General features: G+C 40.0%; 1 pseudogene; it reads left to right on the forward strand.

Moving 5' to 3' along the window:
• The first annotated feature begins 4,177 nt into the window (after nt 1-4,177).
• LOC132894503 (E3 ubiquitin-protein ligase TRIM39-like) lies at nt 4,178-13,727 on the forward strand (annotated as a pseudogene).
• Nucleotides 13,728-19,560: the final 5,833 nt, after the last annotated feature.

Here is a 19,560-nt window from a genome sequence, read left to right on the forward strand (position 1 = left end):
TGCAAATCATTGCATTCTCTTTTTATGTATGTTTTAGACAGCTTCACATAGGGGTGTAACAATTCGTTTTAACAACGATTCGATTCGAATCACAATTTGTGGTTGCCTATATGGTTTAAGGACGATTTTGGTTCATTTAGAACGATACGATCGGAAACGATTCAGTGACTTGAAATTGATTCAGTAGCTTTTTAGCCAAAAATTAAACCAGTGTGACTGAAATAAATACCTGGATACTGGACAGTGCAGGTGAAGTTTTCTAGATTCTTGTTGTTTCTTGTAAGGGAATCAGGTATAATTATGGATATAAACAAACAAGTAAACAACAATTAGTGGCAAATGCATTGACATTTTATTTGAATTAAGTGCAACCAACACTGTAGGTTGAAAAAAATAATACTTCTAAAACTTCTGCTTTTGTTTTTCCAACACAAAAATATTACAATATTATCAAATGTGGCGGCATGGTGGTGTAGTGGTTAGCGCTGTCGCCTCACAGCAAGAAGGTCCGAGTTCAAGCCCCGTGGCCGGCGAGGGCCTTTCTGTGTGGAGTTTGCATGTTCTCCCCGTGTCCGCGTGGGTTTCCTCCGGGTGCTCCGGTTTCCCCCACAGTCCAAAGACATGCAGGTTAGGTTAACTGGTGACTCTAAATTGACCGTAGATGTGTATCTATGTGTCAGCCCTGTGATGACCTGGTGACTTGTCCAGGGTGTACCCAGCCTTTCGCCCGTAGTCAGCTGGGATAGGCTCCAGCTTGCCTGCGACCCTGCAGAACAGGATAAAGTGGCTAGAGATAATGAGATGAGATGAGATTATCAAATGGCAAAAATAAAGTGCAACCAATTTAACTAATGGACCTTGTGCACCACGTCATAGGTCAGAGGTCAAGTTTGTTTATCCGCCATATTGGGTATCAAGCCGCAGCTCACTTCACACGTGGAAATTTTTGAAGAATGATTAACATTTTCAGTCAGAATGGCTTGTTGCGTGGCAGTAGGGTGCTCTAACAGAAAAAGCATGAAGGGTTTATCGTTTTACCAGTTCCCCGCTGATCAAGAGCGGAGGAAGAAGTGTTGCTGCTACGTGTGAGCAGACTTCTCCCAGACCTGCCATACATGTGCAGTGGCCACTCACAATAACACCATCCTGCTTGCATATGATCCACACATCGAGTGCGCGAGAGCGGGCTGAGAGGCTGCAACATCGACTTTCTGCACCTCAACCCTGAAGCTGTTTAGCTTTAATTCTTCAACAGAAGGTCCCAGGAAGATAAAACGGTGAGTCCGTTCCAATTTAGTCAATACAAGTATACTTTCCATTTTCAATCATGCCCACTCGCGGCCAGAAAAGTCAAGCGGAGTGGTTTGTTGCTGAGCCGTTGAGAGTGTAACACCTTTTATATTACTATTACAGTATTCCTAGACCCTGGTACTATTTGTATTACTATAAGTTCTTATTTTTGTTCAAACAGGATTATGTTTCGTTTCAACATCGATAATAGCGATATGCAAATAAGATCTATTCTGAAAAGTCAATGTATGGTACGCACCTGTGAAGAAATAACAAAATGCTTTTCACGCATATGAACTAGCACATTCCGTACCCATCCTGAGGAGAAATATCTGTAAGCTTCTAGTGACTTGTAGGCTTTTAGTGACTGACCACTGTAACCCCCTGGCATGTTGATTAGATAGTGATATACATCGGGGTAACTTACGTCTGGCAGCTCATTACTTGAACAATCAAGCGCAGATTTGGTTTCACTCTTACTAATGATACATGGGTCGACCCCTAAGACAGCAATCTTATCTCTATAGCGATTTTTTGCTGTGACATCCAGGGATTCAGCATAAGTCGAGAGGCAGACTTGAGAAGAAGACATCTCGACAGCAGGTATCACTATCAAACTTGCGAAAGCGTGATCCCTAGTATGGCGGTGTAAACAGATGTGACGCCACGTGACCGTGACGTCACGCGCACAAGGTCCATTACTGGACCGTAATGCTGGTTTGAAAATTTCCCGCTCGCTGGCTTTGTGCTGCTGCTGGCGCGTGATGATGACGTCACAGACAGGCAGACTGAATCGGGTAACGTTTAACGCCTTTATCATTAAAAGTGCTAAAAAAACCCACATCAATATAAAGTCTGGCATGCTTAAATCCAATCCGTTATTTCCTAGTATCGGTACAATCGATTGATTACCTTTTAAAACGATATTAGATTGATGTATGTCGTCCGGAAGGCCAACTTGCCAAGCGCAGCTCGTTGTAGTTGGATTGTAGGAAAATAAATCGATTCATCGATGTAGTGGATGAATCGTTACACCCCTAGCTTCACAACCACGGGCGATTGCTCTAAGACAATGAGGGAGGCTCAGCCTCCTCTAAAAATGACGAACATTGTGTAGGATGAATTGCGCTAGGCTTATGTTATAGCCGACCTTATAACATTGCTATTTCAGATCCAGAATCATAGAAATATATGTGCTCAACCCAACTACAGTGCGAAATCATTCCGTTATAACTTTCCCCAGTTCGCCTAATGTGTGCGTGAGTTTTCCCCCTCGTGACAGCGCGATGCAGCCCAACTTCAGTGGACTTCAATGGCATTTGGGAGCTATGCGCTTGTCAATCTCAAAATGCAAGATGATTATTGGACAAATACTGCGAAAATGCCCGCCCCACGGAGTCCCATGGACTCCCAGCCTCAGTGGACTTCAATTTCATTTGGGAGCTATGCGCTTGTCAATCTCAAAATGCAAGACGATTATTGGACAAATACTGCGAAAATGCCCACCCACGGACTCCCAGCCTCACAGTGGGAGGGACATGGCAGTTTCCGCGAGGAGACTGGTGATTGGTGAAAGCGGCCGGATATTTTCTTTGATCGACAGCTTGTTTCAACTATAGACAGGCAGCGGTGAATTTCAGTTCAGTCCCATGCGTATTCACAAGTGCTGTGGTGTATTGTAAGAGATCAGCTTACATTTCGATTTCATTCATTACATACGGTTTCTACCAGCTTTTTTAGTTTGTATATATTTTCATTGTAAATAAAGTGTAAATATAGTGTTGTCAAGTTTGCTATCTTAGTTCCAGAAATTTTGTTTATTTGAGTGACTGAACTTGAACTTGAGGGGGCTAGTCAGCTAGCAAGAAAGCTGTGCACGGATGCCAAGCATTGCTGATTTAATTTTGGCTAAGCCATTTTCCAGTCTTCCTTTCGAGGAAAAAATTAAAATTAAAGAGCAGGGTAGACCAACACCTCAAATTGACTTGGTGAAAAAGGTAGGGAATAATACTCGTTCCTTTCAGCTCTCCTGGTACGAGAAAGTGAATTGGCTAACAGCAAGTGACCCACATCAACAACAGTAAATAGGCTACTTTAGTAATATGTCATGGATGGACCAAAAATATAGAATCTATTTAAAATGTTTATGCTGAGTATATTATATTGGAATATATATTTTTCTGGATATGAATTAAACACTGCTACAATTTGGAAAACATTTTTAAACAAAAACACAGCCGAGAACATGTCACACTACAGACCTGGATTAAAAGTGAAGGGTTATCAAAATTGTCAATAAAACATTTCTCAGTCAAAATAAGTAAAATATAGGGAAAGTGTCATTGAATGAAATGTGTGGCACCCAGCTCTATGTTTGGCTCCCCAAGGTCAGTGCTTGTGCCTATTCCAGAACACTCTGCTGTTACTGCTGAGGTTCCTGACAAAGAGCTGCTTTCAATAATGATCAATTTTTAAACAACATGCCACAATTTTAAAATATAAAATGTTAAAATATACACCGCCCCCCAACACCATCATCATGTATATTGGACAGTAGGCTAATGGGCCAAAAGAACCTGTTATTTCACAGTTTGTGACCCTGCCAACAATCAGCCAGATCAGAGGCAAGAGTATGGGCAAAATTGATGTGTTTTTTCTTTTTTCTTTTAAAATCTGGAAATATCGTAACTGACCAGCCTCCCCTGTTTGAAAGACTACCAGCCGCCACTGTTCACAACATTATTGTAATGGGGTTGTACGCATTTTTAGTTACTCAATAATTTGAATAGAGATCAAGTGAAGAACAGCCCCATTTTAGCCCAGCCCACTACTAAGAGGTGAAGGAAGTAACATTTCACTCAAGTGAAAGCAAACTAGATCTAGAAAATTCAGAGTGGCAACGCATTTCTTTACAACTCATAACTGCCGGATATTCAGTAACACTGATAGGACTATCAACACAATCAATTCTGACTCCAGAAAAAGGCAAAGGGAAATTTAAAGGTATGTACTTTATTGAATATTTCATAGAAGTTTTGCCAGGGTGTGTTTTATCAGGCTGAAGTACCTTAGTACACAAGATAGACAGAGACATAACTCACAATAATAACACTATAAAAGTGATAATTAAATACAAAATAGCCAACATTATGTTGAGCTTATACATTTTACTTCTGATACCTTAATCAAACTATAGTATTAATGGTACGAATTAAAATATCTCCTGCAGGAAAAGCTGAAAAGAATAAGGCGCTCACTTACTTGAGGAAGTGAAATTTCATCACCACACATGAGAAAAGGCTGAAAGAAAAGCATGGACGAAGCATTTAAGTGTAAGTTATAAAGTTCAGACAAAGAAAAAGATGTTTTATGAACTACTTTGTATATGAATAATCTCCACATCTCTTTATTCAAGTCAAGCTGACACTGATTATCCTGTTTATCCAGGTAAACCAGATTGCTGGTTGCACTTCAGTGGAAAGACTGTTAATAAAGTCCAATACATTCTGAACAAAAGTGATAGAAGCAGTTCTTAAACAACTATGATCATTTGAATTAATTCCTCACAACTTCAGCCCCGTATTAATAACTACTGCTGTAAATTATTTTATTCATTAGAGGAGCAGCATATAGACAGCAGTGTGATAAAGAGGAAGAGCGATACAAAGCTGTCACGTAGCCCAGTTTGGATTTCAATTCCACAAAATACATATACACACACACTATATAAACATTGTGTAACAACTTTTATGATGGGGCAGTGAGGAACTGGGAGATGGGTGGGTGTGGCAGTTCAAGGTGCATTTTATTTTTACAGTGAACATTTTAAGTGCATTGACTGCACACACACAAACACGCATTGGGAAAACAGCGCTCTCTCTCTCTTGCTCTCTCTCTCTCATATATTATTGTCCATCTGAAAGACACAGACACATTAATAGACAGCCAGTAATTCGATACATGTGTAATTCATCACGTTACCGGCTACTTCATCCTGACTCCTTGCCGTTCACAGCCGACACTCGACCACAACCTCGCTGCCACACACTGGACTGTTGTACAAACACATTTATTTATTTCATGATCTATCAACCCTAGTTTCTGGTGACTCCAGCAGTCTCCTGTCTGAAGAGCAGCTGCTGTGTTCAATCTGTCTGGATGTGTTCACTGATCCAGTCACCACTCCATGTGGACACAACTTCTGTAAGAGCTGCCTTACACAGTGCTGGGAGAAGAGTCAACACTGTCACTGTCCATTATGTAAAGAGAAATTCACCAAGAAACCTGAACTGAAGATTAATACAACACTGAGAGAGGTTGCAGATCTCTTCAAGAAGAAACGTGGTCCTGATAAACCTGAGGTTCTTTGAGATGCCTGCACTGGAGAGAAGCTGAAGGCCCTGAAATCCTGTCTGGATTGTCATGCAACTTACTGTCAAACTCATTTAGAGCCTCATAATCATGTCCCAGGCCTTAAGAAACACAAACTAATAAACCCTGTGGAGAACCTGGAGGACTACATATGCCAGAAACATGAGAGACCACTGGAGCTGTTCTGTAGAGATGATCAGACATGTGTGTGTCAGTTCTGCACGGAGACAGACCACAAGAATCACAACACTGTTCCTATAGAGGAGGAGAGCGGAGAGAGGAAGGTGAGAAACACTGATTCACATCAAATTTAGACATTATAGGAAATGCAAATTAATTTATGCAGTGGTCGATCACTGGTTGTCATTTTGTTTACCAAGACTGTGATGATGTTGCTGTTGCACCTTTCGCCGTTTAGTGCTCAGTTTGATTGTATTTGGTTTCACTCCTGAGTCTGTAAAATGCATAAATGTAATTAATTAATTAAATCATTCATGGAGAAAGAATTATAACATTAAATTTGGTGAATATGTCTAAGAAAATTCACAAACCATTTTTAAGAATTATTTTTTTTTTAAATGAGATTATTTCTAGATTATATTGCCTTTTTCTCTGCTCCCTCAGACTCAGCTGGGGAAAACACAAAGAGATGTGCAGCAGAAGATTCAGGATCGATTGAGGAAGATCCAAAAGATCAAACACTCAATCGAGCTCAGCAAAGTGTGTACAGCATGACATTGTTTATAACCTTTACATACCTACATACTGTGCTGTTCACAGTGTTTTGAGGAAATACAACAACATAACAAATTAACAACCTGCATTAAACATATTAGTTCATTATTCAGTGTGATGTAAAGAAAGTGAAAATGTGTTGCTCCTTTAGAGAAGCACAGAGAAAGAGAAAGCAGACAGTGTTGAAGTCTTCACTGCTCTGATTCGCTCCATTGAGAGAAGTCAGGCTGAGCTGCTCAAGCTGATGGAGGAGAAGCAGAAAGCAGCAGAGAGGCAGGCTGAAGGACTCATTAAAGAGCTGGAGCAGGAAATCACTGTGCTAAAGAGGAGAGACACTGAGCTGGAGCAACTCTCACACACTGAGGAGCATCTCCACCTCCTACAGGTCAGTGTTCCTCTCTCTGCTCACTGGCAATGCAGAACATCACAGAACAACACTCACCATGCTGAGGGATTTCTCCTCTCTCCTGCTCTACTGTAGATTTACTCCTCCATGTGCAGCCCTCCACACACCAAGAACTGGACTGAGATCAGTATTAACACTGATCTGAGTGGGGACACTGTGAGGACAGCTCTGTCTCAGCTTCAGCAGACTCTGAATGAGAAACTCACTAAAACACTCGATGACAAGTTAAAGGAAAAAGGTGAAAGAAACTTTATATTTCACGTTTCCAGACATAAAATTCCTCCAAAAAATAAAGTTTAATTTTAGCTTGAGTTAAACACTGCATTAATCTAACTAATCTACCTTACGTCTAATGAAAGTGATGTTTTGTTGTAATTAGTTTCCACAGAACTGAAGAGGATTCAGCAGTATGCAGGTACAGTGAGGTTTCTGTTTCCTCTCATATTAAAATGTACAGATCATCATTACACCACTGCATCATCAGACTTATTTTCATCTGTAGATCTCTCCACCTAAAAGGAAGTCTTAAAGTGTCTCTCATTATCCTCCTCACTACAGCTCCCTATTACTGCCCTGCACTAAAGCTCCGATCTTCTTGCTGTGTTTCACTACCTAGTGAAGTAACACATATGTTAATGAACAGAGGAGATTGCTTGTTTACATTGATCAAAAGTAAATGTTGTTGGCCATGGTAAAGAGCTCACTTTCCCAAAGAATTTTACACATTTACATGTGAAATAGAGAGCGGCACGGTGGTGTAGTGGTTACCGCTGTCGCCTCACAGCAAGAAGGTCTGGGTTCGAGCCCCGTGGCCGACAAGGGCCTTTCTGTGTGGAGTTTGCATGTTCTCCCTGTGTCCGCGTGGGTTTCCTTCGGGTGCTCCGGTTTCCCCCACAGTCCAAAGACATGCAGGTTAGGTTAACTGGTGACTCTAAATTGACCGTAGGTGTGAATGGTTGTCTGTGTCTATGTGTTAGCCCTGTGATGACCTGGTGACTTGTCCAGGGTGTACCAGGGTGCAAAATGTACCATTGAGAGCAATATGTTTTCTCAATATTGAGAGTAACCACAGGTGCCCCTAAAATCACTGAATCATTGAAATTGAAAAGGATACCTCCACCCCTGCACAGGCACTCTCAGGTGATCATGTCAGGGCAAAATTGGCCTTTGGTTATTTACTCTTTACATTAATGTTATAGAAAACATATTGCTCTCAATGGTGCATTGTGCCCATGTTCAGGGTGGAAAATAAAAAAGAAAGATTCGAGTAAGACAAGCCAAATTGGTGTTTTTAAAAAGAAGGGATCATGGAGAATAAAGAAAAAAATATTTAAAAAATCTGTGCACATTCCCACAAGGTGTTATGGTGCTCTGAAAATGACATCCAAAATGATTTGTCAGACTTGTGAGGTCTTCTGTTCAAACACTGATAGAGTTTCCTTTCTGTTTATTGCTTTTTTTGAGAGTGTTTCTACTTATCTCAATAAGGGAAAAAAATCAAGAACCTATATTGGGTAAAAATATGTCTTCTGAAGACCTAAACAGAGCACAGCCAAAAACTCCAATAAAATTTTGATCATCTTTGAGGGAGTGCTATGACCATGCAGGATCATACAGACCCAAAATGACAGTTTTGCTACATACTATTCCTGCAAACAGACTATGAAACCACAACAGAAGACACCTAGATCTCCATGGAAGTCATTCGAGCACTGTGAGTGGACTCTGAACTGTGGAACTCACATACTACTCGTGGTGGTAGTGTATAGGCCACCCTATTCAGATGTGAACAGATGCACAGTCAATGACTTTCTGAATGAATTCAGCACTTGCATGGAATTTGTCCTCACCACCCCACATAAGCTGCTGATCGGCGGAGATTTTAATATCCATGTTGAGGACAGAGAAGCTACTGACACCAAGAAATTCCTGGAGCTATAGGAGTGTCTTAATCTACGGAATCATGTGCAGTCACCAACACATGAGAAGGGCCACACGCTTGACTTGCTGATTACTAGAGACTGTGATGACATCATGCTGGATCCACCTGAGACTATGCATTTCTTGTCAGACCATGCGGTTGTCAAGACTCGTATGAAGATCCGCAAGTCAATGTGTGAGACCAAAGACATTCAGTTTTGGAGAATTAAGAACATTGACCTCGACCATTTTAAGAGAGACATTACACAGAGTGAATTGGGTAACATGAAAGATATGTCTGCTACAGAGAAAGCAGAGTTGTATGACAAGTCCTTGAGAAGTTTACTGGATGTACACTACCATTCAAAAGTTTGGGGTCACTTTGAAATGTCCTTATTTTTGAAAGAAAAGCACTGTTCTTTTCAATGAGGATCACTTTAAACTAATCAGAAATACACTCTATACATTGCTAATGTGGTAAATGACTATTCTAGCTGCAAATGTCTGTTTTTTGGTGCAATATCTCCATAGGTGTATAGAGGCCCATTTCCAGCAACTCTCACTCCAGTGTTCTAATGGTACAATGTGTTTGCTCATTGCCTCAGAAGGCTAATGGATGATTAGAAAACCCTTGTACAATCATGTTAGCACAGCTGAAAACAGTTTAGCTCTTTAGAGAAGCTATAAAACTGACCTTCCTTTGAGCAGATTGAGTTTCTGGAGCATCACATTTGTGGGGTCGATTAAATGCTCAAAATGGCCAGAAAAATGTCTTGACTATATTTTCTATTCATTTTACAACTTATGGTGGTAAATAAAAGTGTGACTTTTCATGGAAAACACAAAATTGTCTGGGTGACCCCAAACTTTTGAACGATAGTGTACATGCTCCCTTGATCTCTAAGGCTACATCCACACGACAACGGCAACGAGATTTTTTTTTAAAATATCGCGTCCACATGGGCAACGGATCAGTAAAATATCAGGTTCATATGGCAACGCAACGCTTGCTGAAAACGATGCAGTACACATGCCACACCTCTACGTGCACTGTAAGACGGTCCCATCGGAGACACCAGAACAATAGAAGTAGATGCATGCGCATAACTGCGCATGCGCACAGTGACTATCCCTGTCACTGTCACACGCACACACTTTCTCACTCCCTTAAATCACGTGCTCGCTTTTTGAATGGAGACGCGGAAAGAGGAATGAATGGGGGTAGATGGAAGCTGCCAACATTCTGATATCCTCCAGAATTTTTTAATGGTCCGGAATAAATTGAATGCTACAAGTTGATGGATTACTTTGTTCTTCTACGCCCTTTTTGAGGAATGTATTGTCGGACTTAAACCAACATCTGAAGAGGTGAGATCGCTCCTTTTTTTCTCCTATTTTTGCTGGCAGGATTGACTCTGCCCTAAGGGCTATTCTCTCTCTCTCTCTCTCTCTCTCTCTCTCTCTCACTTTGCACCATTACACAATAAATATTCACAGTGAAAATATTTTGTAAGCGCGTTTCATGAACCAAGTTATAGGATTTGTTGACAACTCGCATCGAGTTCGTTACACTTCTACCCGGCGTGAAGCACATGTGGTTGTGACGTCATCGTAAACAAATCCATTCTACTCATCCAGACGACTTCGCAATGGCGCCGTTGCCAGATTTTTCCACTCTGGAACCCGTTCTCAAAAGATTTCGTTTTGGGGCACCCAAAACGCCGGTGCCGTGTGGACGCCAGGCCGAAACGATAAACAATTTTATCAGATTCACCTGAATCCGTTGCCGTGTGGACAGGGCCTAAGACTATCAGGATCAAGTACACCTCACCGTGGTACAACACAGAACTCAGATCTATGAAAAGAGAGAAACGAAAGTTAGAGAGAGCTTGGTTGAAATCACAGACAGTTGATGACCATCTGAAATTTAAGCAAGCTAGATCTAAGTACATCAGGAGGTGTAATGAAGTAAAGACTATATACTACAGCAACAAGGTTCAGAAATGTGGTAGTGACCAACAGAAGCTGTTTAAGTTGATTAAGACCCTTACAGAGGGTGCTGCAGTTTCTCTGTACCCTGAGTGTATCAGCGATCAGCAAATGTGTGAAGATTTCTCTAGTTTTTTCATTGACAAAATTGATAAGATAATGAGTGATATTGAGAACATCATTCACTCAGAATATTCCTAACATGTGTAACTATGGTAGCTGTGCTCCTAGAGATTACCAATTTACTGACTTTAATATGTTGTCCACTGATGATGTTAGGAAACTCATCAACAAGTCCAAAACCAAGTCATCACGGCTGGATCCAATACCCACAGCCCTCCTGAAGCAGTGTATTGATGTGCTAATCCAGCCAATCACTGATATTGTAAACACTTCTTTGCGTGAAGGTGTCTTCCCCAGCAACTGGAAGATTGCACTCATCATACCACTGCTTAAGAAGATGGGACTTGAGCTTATATTCAATAATTTTAGACCAGTGAGTGATTTTTCATTCATGTCCAAGGCTGAGAAGGCTGGCCTCACACAGTATGTAGCTCACCTGAAGCAGATTGACAGATTCTCCAGCATGAACTCTGCATACAAGCAGTACCATAGTACTGAGACATTGTTGGTAAAAATTCACTCTGATATTATCAACAACATGGACTCTCAGAAGGTGACGCTACTGGTCCTATTGGACCTGTCGGCCGCCTTCGACACGGTCAGCTTGGACATACTCACCAGTATATTTCGGAGCCAGTTTCACATCTCAGGAAATGTACTTTCTGGGTTCCAGTCCTACTTACAAAATAGAGACCAGCGTGTCATCATTAACAGTGCGATCTCTGACCATCATAAGCTGAAGTATGGCGTCCCCCAGGGAAGCTGTGCTGGTCCGGTGGTTTTCCTGGGATACCTGTGCTCCTTGTATGACATCATCGAGAAGCACCTGCCTGTGGTCCAGGTTGGCGGATATGCAGATGACCATCAGCTGTATCTGTTATACAAGCCTGGAGATCACTTATCTGAGACCAGTGCTGTCGACAGCCTTCGTGCCTGTATCTCCGAGGTCAGGGCATGGATGTTATCCCATCGGTTGAAGATAAATTACATGAAAACTGAGTTCATGATACTTGGAACTCCACAACAGCTTGCGAAAGTGACAATTCAAGACCTTGAAGTTGGAAACTCTTACATCAAGCCTGTGCAGTCACTAAAAAACCTCGGTGTGGTCTTTGACCAGCAGCTCAAAATGACTCATCATGTGAACTATATATGTCAGAAAGGTCATTATCAACTTAAGCGAATCAGGTAAATATGGAAATATTTGGACAAACCAGCCACAGAGAAAATTGTCCACGCGTTTGTGACTTCTAACATAGATTACTGCAATGCCCTGTTGTATGGGGCCCCAAAGTGTGTGATCAACAAACTACAAAAACTGCAGAATTGTGCAGCCAGAGTTGTGTGTGGTGCCCAGAAGTACGATCACGTGACACCACTTTTGAAGGATCTCCATTGGCTGCCAGTTTCGTATCATATCTTATTTAAGATTGCATTATTGACATACAAGTGTTTGAATGGGCTGGCACCGAATTACCTTAAAGACCTTATTGAGATCTATACTCCACAATGAACACTAAGATCCAGCAGCCAGGGCAACCTCAAGGTCCCTAGGTGTAGGACTCAGGTTGGGACCCGAGCCTTTACTCATGCAGCTCTACAAGTATGGAACTCCCTCCCCATTGACATTAAATTCTATGATCTAGACTCTTTTAAGAAACATCTTAAATCATACTATTTTAAACAAGCATTTTAAATTGTATATTTATACATATGTTTTTAATTTCATTATATTTATTTTATCATTTTTACTTCATTCCCTGTGTTATGTACGTGCACTGAGATTTTTATTTTCTGCACTGAATAAATAAACTGTTAAAACTGTTAAACTGTTTATGTACCAGCATGCAAAATAAGAGCCTCCTACATGGTTTAGTTCTTGAGCTATGGGCTTGTGAACTTTGACAAAAAAAAAAAAAAAAGAGTCTGAACAAAATTGACACCGCCCTCCCCCAGTAAAACTGGCTGTAACATGGAAAGTATACATCTTACATTCAAATACATTTACAGTATTTCTCCTAGGTAACATGGGTACATCTGATGATTTTTTTCAGAATTTTTTGAGACCCAAGTGCGCGGGCCCTGGTTGAATTGACGTGGAATGACCCATTTTGGCTTTTATGTTGTACCATTGGGTCTTAAAGAGACATTATTTCAACTGTACTGTATATGGACAGGCTTAAAATGAACATTTCTTGAAATTTGAATACTCATATCACACACTGTATGTTTCTTTCAGTGGATGTGACTCTGGATCCTGATACAGCTCATCCATATCTCATCCTGTCTGCTGATGGAAAACAAGTGACACATGGAGACAAACGACAGAATCTCCCTGATACACCACAGAGGTTTAATTACCTTGTTATGGTTCTGGGAAAGCAGAGTTTCTCCTCAGGGAGATTTTATTTTGAGGTGAAGGTCAGAGGGAAAATTGCATGGACATCAGGAGTTGTGAGAGAGAACATTAACAGGAAGGGAGACGTTCCACTGGAACCTCAGAATGGATTCTGGACTGTGGCACTGAGGAATGAGAATCAGTATCAGGCTTTTGCTGGTCCCCCTGTCCCCCTCACACTGAGAGAGAAGGTGGAGACGGTGGGGGTGTTTGTGGATTATGATGAGGGTCTGGTCTCCTTTTATGATGTGAAGTCCAGCTCTCATATCTACTCTTTCACTGGTCAGTCTTTCACTGAGAAACTCTATCCATTCTTCAGTCCTTCTTTAAATGAAGGAGGTAAAAACACAGCACCAGTGATCATCTCTCCTGTATTAAAGACTAAATGATTTTTTTTTACTTCACATAAAATGTTCAGTTTAAAAAGGGATTTTAAAACCTTTTTTACAATCTGAAATAATCAGTTAAACTATTTAAATGTAATACAGTCTGAAATAAACCGAATAAACTGTTGAAATAACCTAAAACAAAATTAAGAAAAATTTTGGTAAGTGAATCTATAAATTGATGTAACATAAGATGCATTTTCACTTTTGTTTCAGATATTCAGAAGTGAAATTCCTCCTATAAATTTTGTATCCCTACAATATATGAAAATCTCCAATGAAAATCTATGCATAACATAGATGATTCACTAAATCTAAATTTTGATTAAGAATAAAATTCAAAATCTTACGATCTGATGGAAAATCAGATTTATTGTCAATTATAGTATCTGTGATTACTTTTCCATTTTATTGTCACAACTTTTATCTAATTTTGATTGTCACACTGACTTTAATCATGTGAAACTTTGTCATTACAAGATTTGAATAGAGAAATATTTGTAAAGAGAAAGAGAGTAATGTTAACTCTGCGACTGAGCATTTTGGTCTGTCTTTAGCTCCGTTACTTTAGCTCTGTAGTCTTGGGATGAGAAAGTGAATTCTCATGAACAGATACGGCATTCAAACGTGTCAGAATTACTGATGATTAGAAGAGAAAACACATCACAATCAATCCGCAAATAAGAATCACAAAGCCAACCAGATTCTTTAAGTGTCAATAAAAATATTTACACCAGGATTTTGAATATTCTCCACAGTATAATGTGGTTTTATTTTGAGTGCTGTAAACCTTCAGATATTATTTTAGTGAAGAGTTTTTGTCTCAGTCCTTGTTATTATTCTCATCTGGTTTTAAGGAATGTTTTTCAAGTGAGACTGTGTCAGCAAAAGTGACTATTACACTGGGTAAATGACTTTCTTAACTCAATCACTGTTCTTCTTGTTTTGTTTTTCTTCCCTTTCGAATTAAATAAAGCTTTTCATGATCATCACTGTTAATTATGTAATATTTTCAAGCAACTAATGAGACATTACATCCAACATTTGTTAAGTTATTATTTATGGGCAGAACCTAAAAGCTGTGTGTACAGAATCCTAAAAGACACAATGATATTTGTCCTGTCTTGAAGGTGACAGTTTTCTTTTTAGTCAGTAAAAACAAAGACTTTTTTTTGGAATGTACAGTGTATCCTTATTACCACTGCTAAATTATTATTTTAATCTGAACCTGTAGATTAGGATGTCATGTTTTCACATTTAAATGAGAAGCTCTGTCTTCTGAACATTCCACTGATATTTCCAGACTGAGAAATGAAATTAAATATAATCCATAATTCTAGCTGAGCAGTTCAGGGGTAAAGAGCTCAGCAGCAGCTCTCTGCCAACACATAGTTAACACTGGAAATTTAATTCCACTAACATAAAACAAAAGCAGATTCATGTAATAACATATATAGAGGATATTACACGGTTGCGAGAAAATATGAAGTTTATCTTCGAGCACTGAATGGATACATCACAAGTGAGTGAAATGAATGAGTGATATATTTTTCAACATGAGAAGATAAACGTCATATCTTCATGCATCTGTGTAATGTTCTTTATATTATATGGACATATCCACAAAAATATATGCAAGTTAATCAAAATAATTTTAATTTTGAACTGGTTTGCCATTTTGACAACACGTGTCCAGTCAGCGGGAGAACACTGGGTGTGACATCAGAGTGAAATACTGGGAATTATTATACATACAGGACACTTTTTCCATGGAATAAAAACGTGTTCGATTCCCTTCTAGCGGGTTTCATTCATTTGGTTTGATTGTATGCAATATTGTTAGCATATCGCTTATCCTATGTGTATTACGTCACTCTACCCAATGGAGAATGAGCACTGAATATGGTTTACGATATTGCATGGTTGTCAAGGCAACATGACGTCACACATCGGAGCCGATGAAAATATTCAATGAGAAAGTTTTCTGCTTCACATGTGCAGAATAATTTCTTTGTTCACCAGGAAACAGAAAGATGTGTTGAACACCCGAAAGGCTACCAAAACTTCATTAGATATTCTTCATGCATATTTACAAGCAGTGGTGAACTGTTACTATTAGAGCTGGGACTTGAGCCAAGCCAAAACTTAGCCAGACACACCAAAAATGCAACAGGATTTTGTAAGGGATTAATGGCAGGCTGCCAGGTCACTCCATTGTGTGTAGATGTTGATGTTGATTTTAAAACTAACTCAGTAAATTACAGAGGGAAAAGAATACTTAGGTCTGAGTGAAAAATACTGTGGTGAGCGTGTGGGGAAAAAGTCTGGAGACAGAAATCTTAGTTTCTTGGTCGTTATAAAAGTTATTTCTTTCCAATACATCACCAAAAATAAGAGGAGCATTTCTCACAAGACACCATGACTGAATTGCATTTAGTCCAAGATCCTTGCTAGCCTCATCCATTTTCAACCCACTTGGTCTATTTTTTCTCTCAATATAACCATAATTGAAACTTTGGATCCTCTGTGACAATGATTCCAAAGAGAGATACTTCTGGTTGACAAGGTAGTTATTGAAAGACAAGTTTGAGTTCGTACTGTACTACACCTTCAAGTAAATTGTGCATTATGTCAACTGCATAATTGTCAGAGGTGTGGAAAAAATGCAATGTATTGAGCAAGCATGTCTTTTTGACACCAAATGTTGAACCCAACACAGGATTTTCCTGTAGAACTGCGCAATGTTCTGCATGGATTTCTTTTGTATGAAAAATCATGCCATGGTCATCTTCAGTAAAGACAGACTGTGACTCATCTTTACTTGTCAAACAAAATCTATAGAAATATGTAGCACTGAAGGACTCAACAAAACCAAACAGTCCATGTAAACCTAGGTTGTCACCTGTTACTTGTATAACAGAACCAAGCAATGGTGAGTCTGAGAAAGGCATATCAAGTCAAGTCTATTTGTATAGCGCTTTTAACAATAAAAATTGTCGCAAAGCAGCTTTACAGAATTTGAATGACTTAAAACATGAGCTAATTTTGTCCCTAATCTATCCCCAATGAGCAAGCCTGTGGCAACGGTGGTAAGGAAAAACTCCCTCAGACGACATGAGGAAGAAACCTCGAGAGGAACCAGACTCAAAAGGGAACCTATCCTCATTTGGGCAACAACAGACAACATGCCTATAACATTAACAGTTTTAACATGAAGACAGTTTCGTTGATGTTGTAACTCTTCATTGATGGAAACTTGAGTGCAAAACTGTTCATGACAACTGCAGTCCTAAAGTTAGCAAGTCAACTGTAGTCCTCAGCCATAAAAGCATTACTGTAAGAGTCCAGAGCATCCTCCAGGTGTAACCCTCAACTGTCCTCATGGGGCCGTCCTCCACAGGAGCGATGCGATAAAACTCCGACCAGACACAGGGCACCAGGATGGATCAAGCAGGTCCGAGGGGCAGAAGAGGCCAGCATCTCAATCCCAGGACCAACATGTAACTCAGAGGGACAGATTTTGGGGGGGGGGGAACAGGTTTTTAGGTATGCCCTAAAAATGACACAAGTATTAAATCTGTGTGGTAGGCTCGCAGAGACGAGAGTCTTGACATCAGACATCAATTCCTTGTGTTTCAAGTGTTTTAAGATCATCAACAAGAGGCTTTAGGATGTCATCAAATCCATAAGTCATCAGGTCTTGTGAGTGAAAGAGTGCCACAACATGTATATTCATCAACACAGAATTATATTTTGGGGGCAGGTTCCTCAATATAAAGTAAATACAACCAAGTTTGTGGATCCCTTTCTTTGAACCTAAGGGATTTGCTGTCTCAAACTCATCAAAATAAAGTTGAATCTGTAGAGCATGTTTTTTCTGGGAAAACAAAATTTTACTCTTGAAGTCTGAACCATCACATACGTCTTTATAAATGCCTTCTTTGTGATGTTTGGCTTGCAAGAAACTTTCATATAATTCAGTGTTCTTGAACATAGACTTAAGAGTTCCAAGAATGGGTGTATACACAAATTTCTGTTATAGGGACCTGACTATAAACTCCTGTTGTTTGATCTCTACGAACATCAAACCGCACCCCAAGAACATATTCAACAGGCTCAACAATTTCTCACTTTTCCTCAAAGAACTTCTGCCGTTTGACTCTTGTATTCAAGGATGAGAAAGGATTTTCTAGTTGATCAAAACACTTTTCCACCTTCTTTTCCAAATCTGTGCCTTGAATTTCTGAAGTACAGCTGAGAACTGCCTCTCTCGCTTGCATATGAATGTCATTTACAAGTTCCTCCATGGACCCCACCATTGCTTGGACTGTGCTCTCAGCAACACCTGATGCTTGCAACTGTGCGACAACAGAAGCACACATGTTTAACACGTGATTATTGTCAACAGAGAGCTGGCTAGTTATTGGAGAGCCTGTACTGACTGCCTGTAAAGTTGAGGGCTCACCAACTTCATTCTGAGTGTCCACATTTTCAGCAGTATTAGTCAAAGCAACATCTCTATGGAAATGAACAAGATGCTTCTTGAAACCTGAATAAGTGCAAAATGATAAACAACATCCCGGCTGTCCACATTTCAAACGTAATGTCTTTCCAGGATATAGACCGTGGTGGAGTCTTAAATGCTGGCAAAGCAATGCATAACTTTTGTGGTGTGCCTTACAGACATAACAAAGAAACATATTTGCATCCAAGGATATTTATTACCTCAAGTGTCATGCAAAAATCTCGCTCTTAGCTCCTTCACTCGAACTTTCCTTGGCACTTCCCACATCAGTGTTAAAAACTGTGGTTTGGATGAATGTATAGAAGTTGTAGAGGGATTAATGGTAGTTGACACTTTAGATTAAGTGTGCTTTGAAGAGCTCATCAAAAGCTGCCAGGGATGTCTGTGCCTTGCAAGGGATGGCCTTGTGATCAATGATGACATAGTATCTTTGGATGCTTGTTCTTCTTTTCACCAACACACAGGAGGAAGGGCTGTCCTGGCTCCACACCAGCAAGGAAGGTTTCAACACTGGCTCCCATCTTTAACAAAATGTAAAGAACATTCATGAAAAAATCTTGAAATGTAGCGCTGCTACATTCAAATGACTAACTAAGCCAATAAAAAAAAATGTGCTTCAACACAAGAAGTAGGATCATCAGAAGAACTGTACAAGTACATTACTATTTGCTTACCTGCAAATATCTCACAACATGGTCAACAGCTTGACATGAGCTGATTTTAGCACTCTTCTTGTGGCCTTTGGAGGTAGGGGGAAGCAGGTGAACCAACAGTAGAATGCTTGACAAGTCACTGTCCCAGCCTAGGGGAAAAACAGGAGAAATATCAGACACATTCACTTCATAAATAATTGAGATATTTTAAAGAGAAGAATGAGCCAAGCTAACCAGACCCACCTGAGTCATGCACAGACAAGAGGTCTTCAATGTGCTCATTAGAAGTCAGTTTTTTGCAGTCTGTCAGGATCCTAGGTTTGAAAAAAGTAGGCCATTTTGCCAAAAATCTGCCCAACACTTCCTCTCCAAACATCATGGTGAAGTCTTGGTCAATCTACAGAAAAACACGCATTTTTATACTTATGCAACTTAGAAGTGTATACCTTGAGTGACAACTCACTTAAAAAAAAAAGTTGTCTTTTTTACCAAGCCAGTGATGTTGAGGAATCGTGGGAAGACATCCAAGACTGTCGAAGAGCACTGCTGATCTTGAACCAGTGTTTGGCGGTACTGAAATGTGGCCCTCATCTTCTCTTTGATTGCCGATTCATCAGTTGAATGTTTCAAAAAGGATATTGCTTCATGACAGTACTCACCAAACAGCTGCTTATCAGTGTAGAGAACCTCCCTCTTTCTCTTTGGACTATCTTGATAGGTTGTGCTGGTGGAAGATCTCCGGGACTGAGCTGTAGTGTTGTGCT

This window comes from Neoarius graeffei, chromosome 1 (assembly GCF_027579695.1).
Source record: "Neoarius graeffei isolate fNeoGra1 chromosome 1, fNeoGra1.pri, whole genome shotgun sequence".
Taxonomy (NCBI): Eukaryota; Metazoa; Chordata; class Actinopteri; order Siluriformes; family Ariidae; genus Neoarius; species Neoarius graeffei.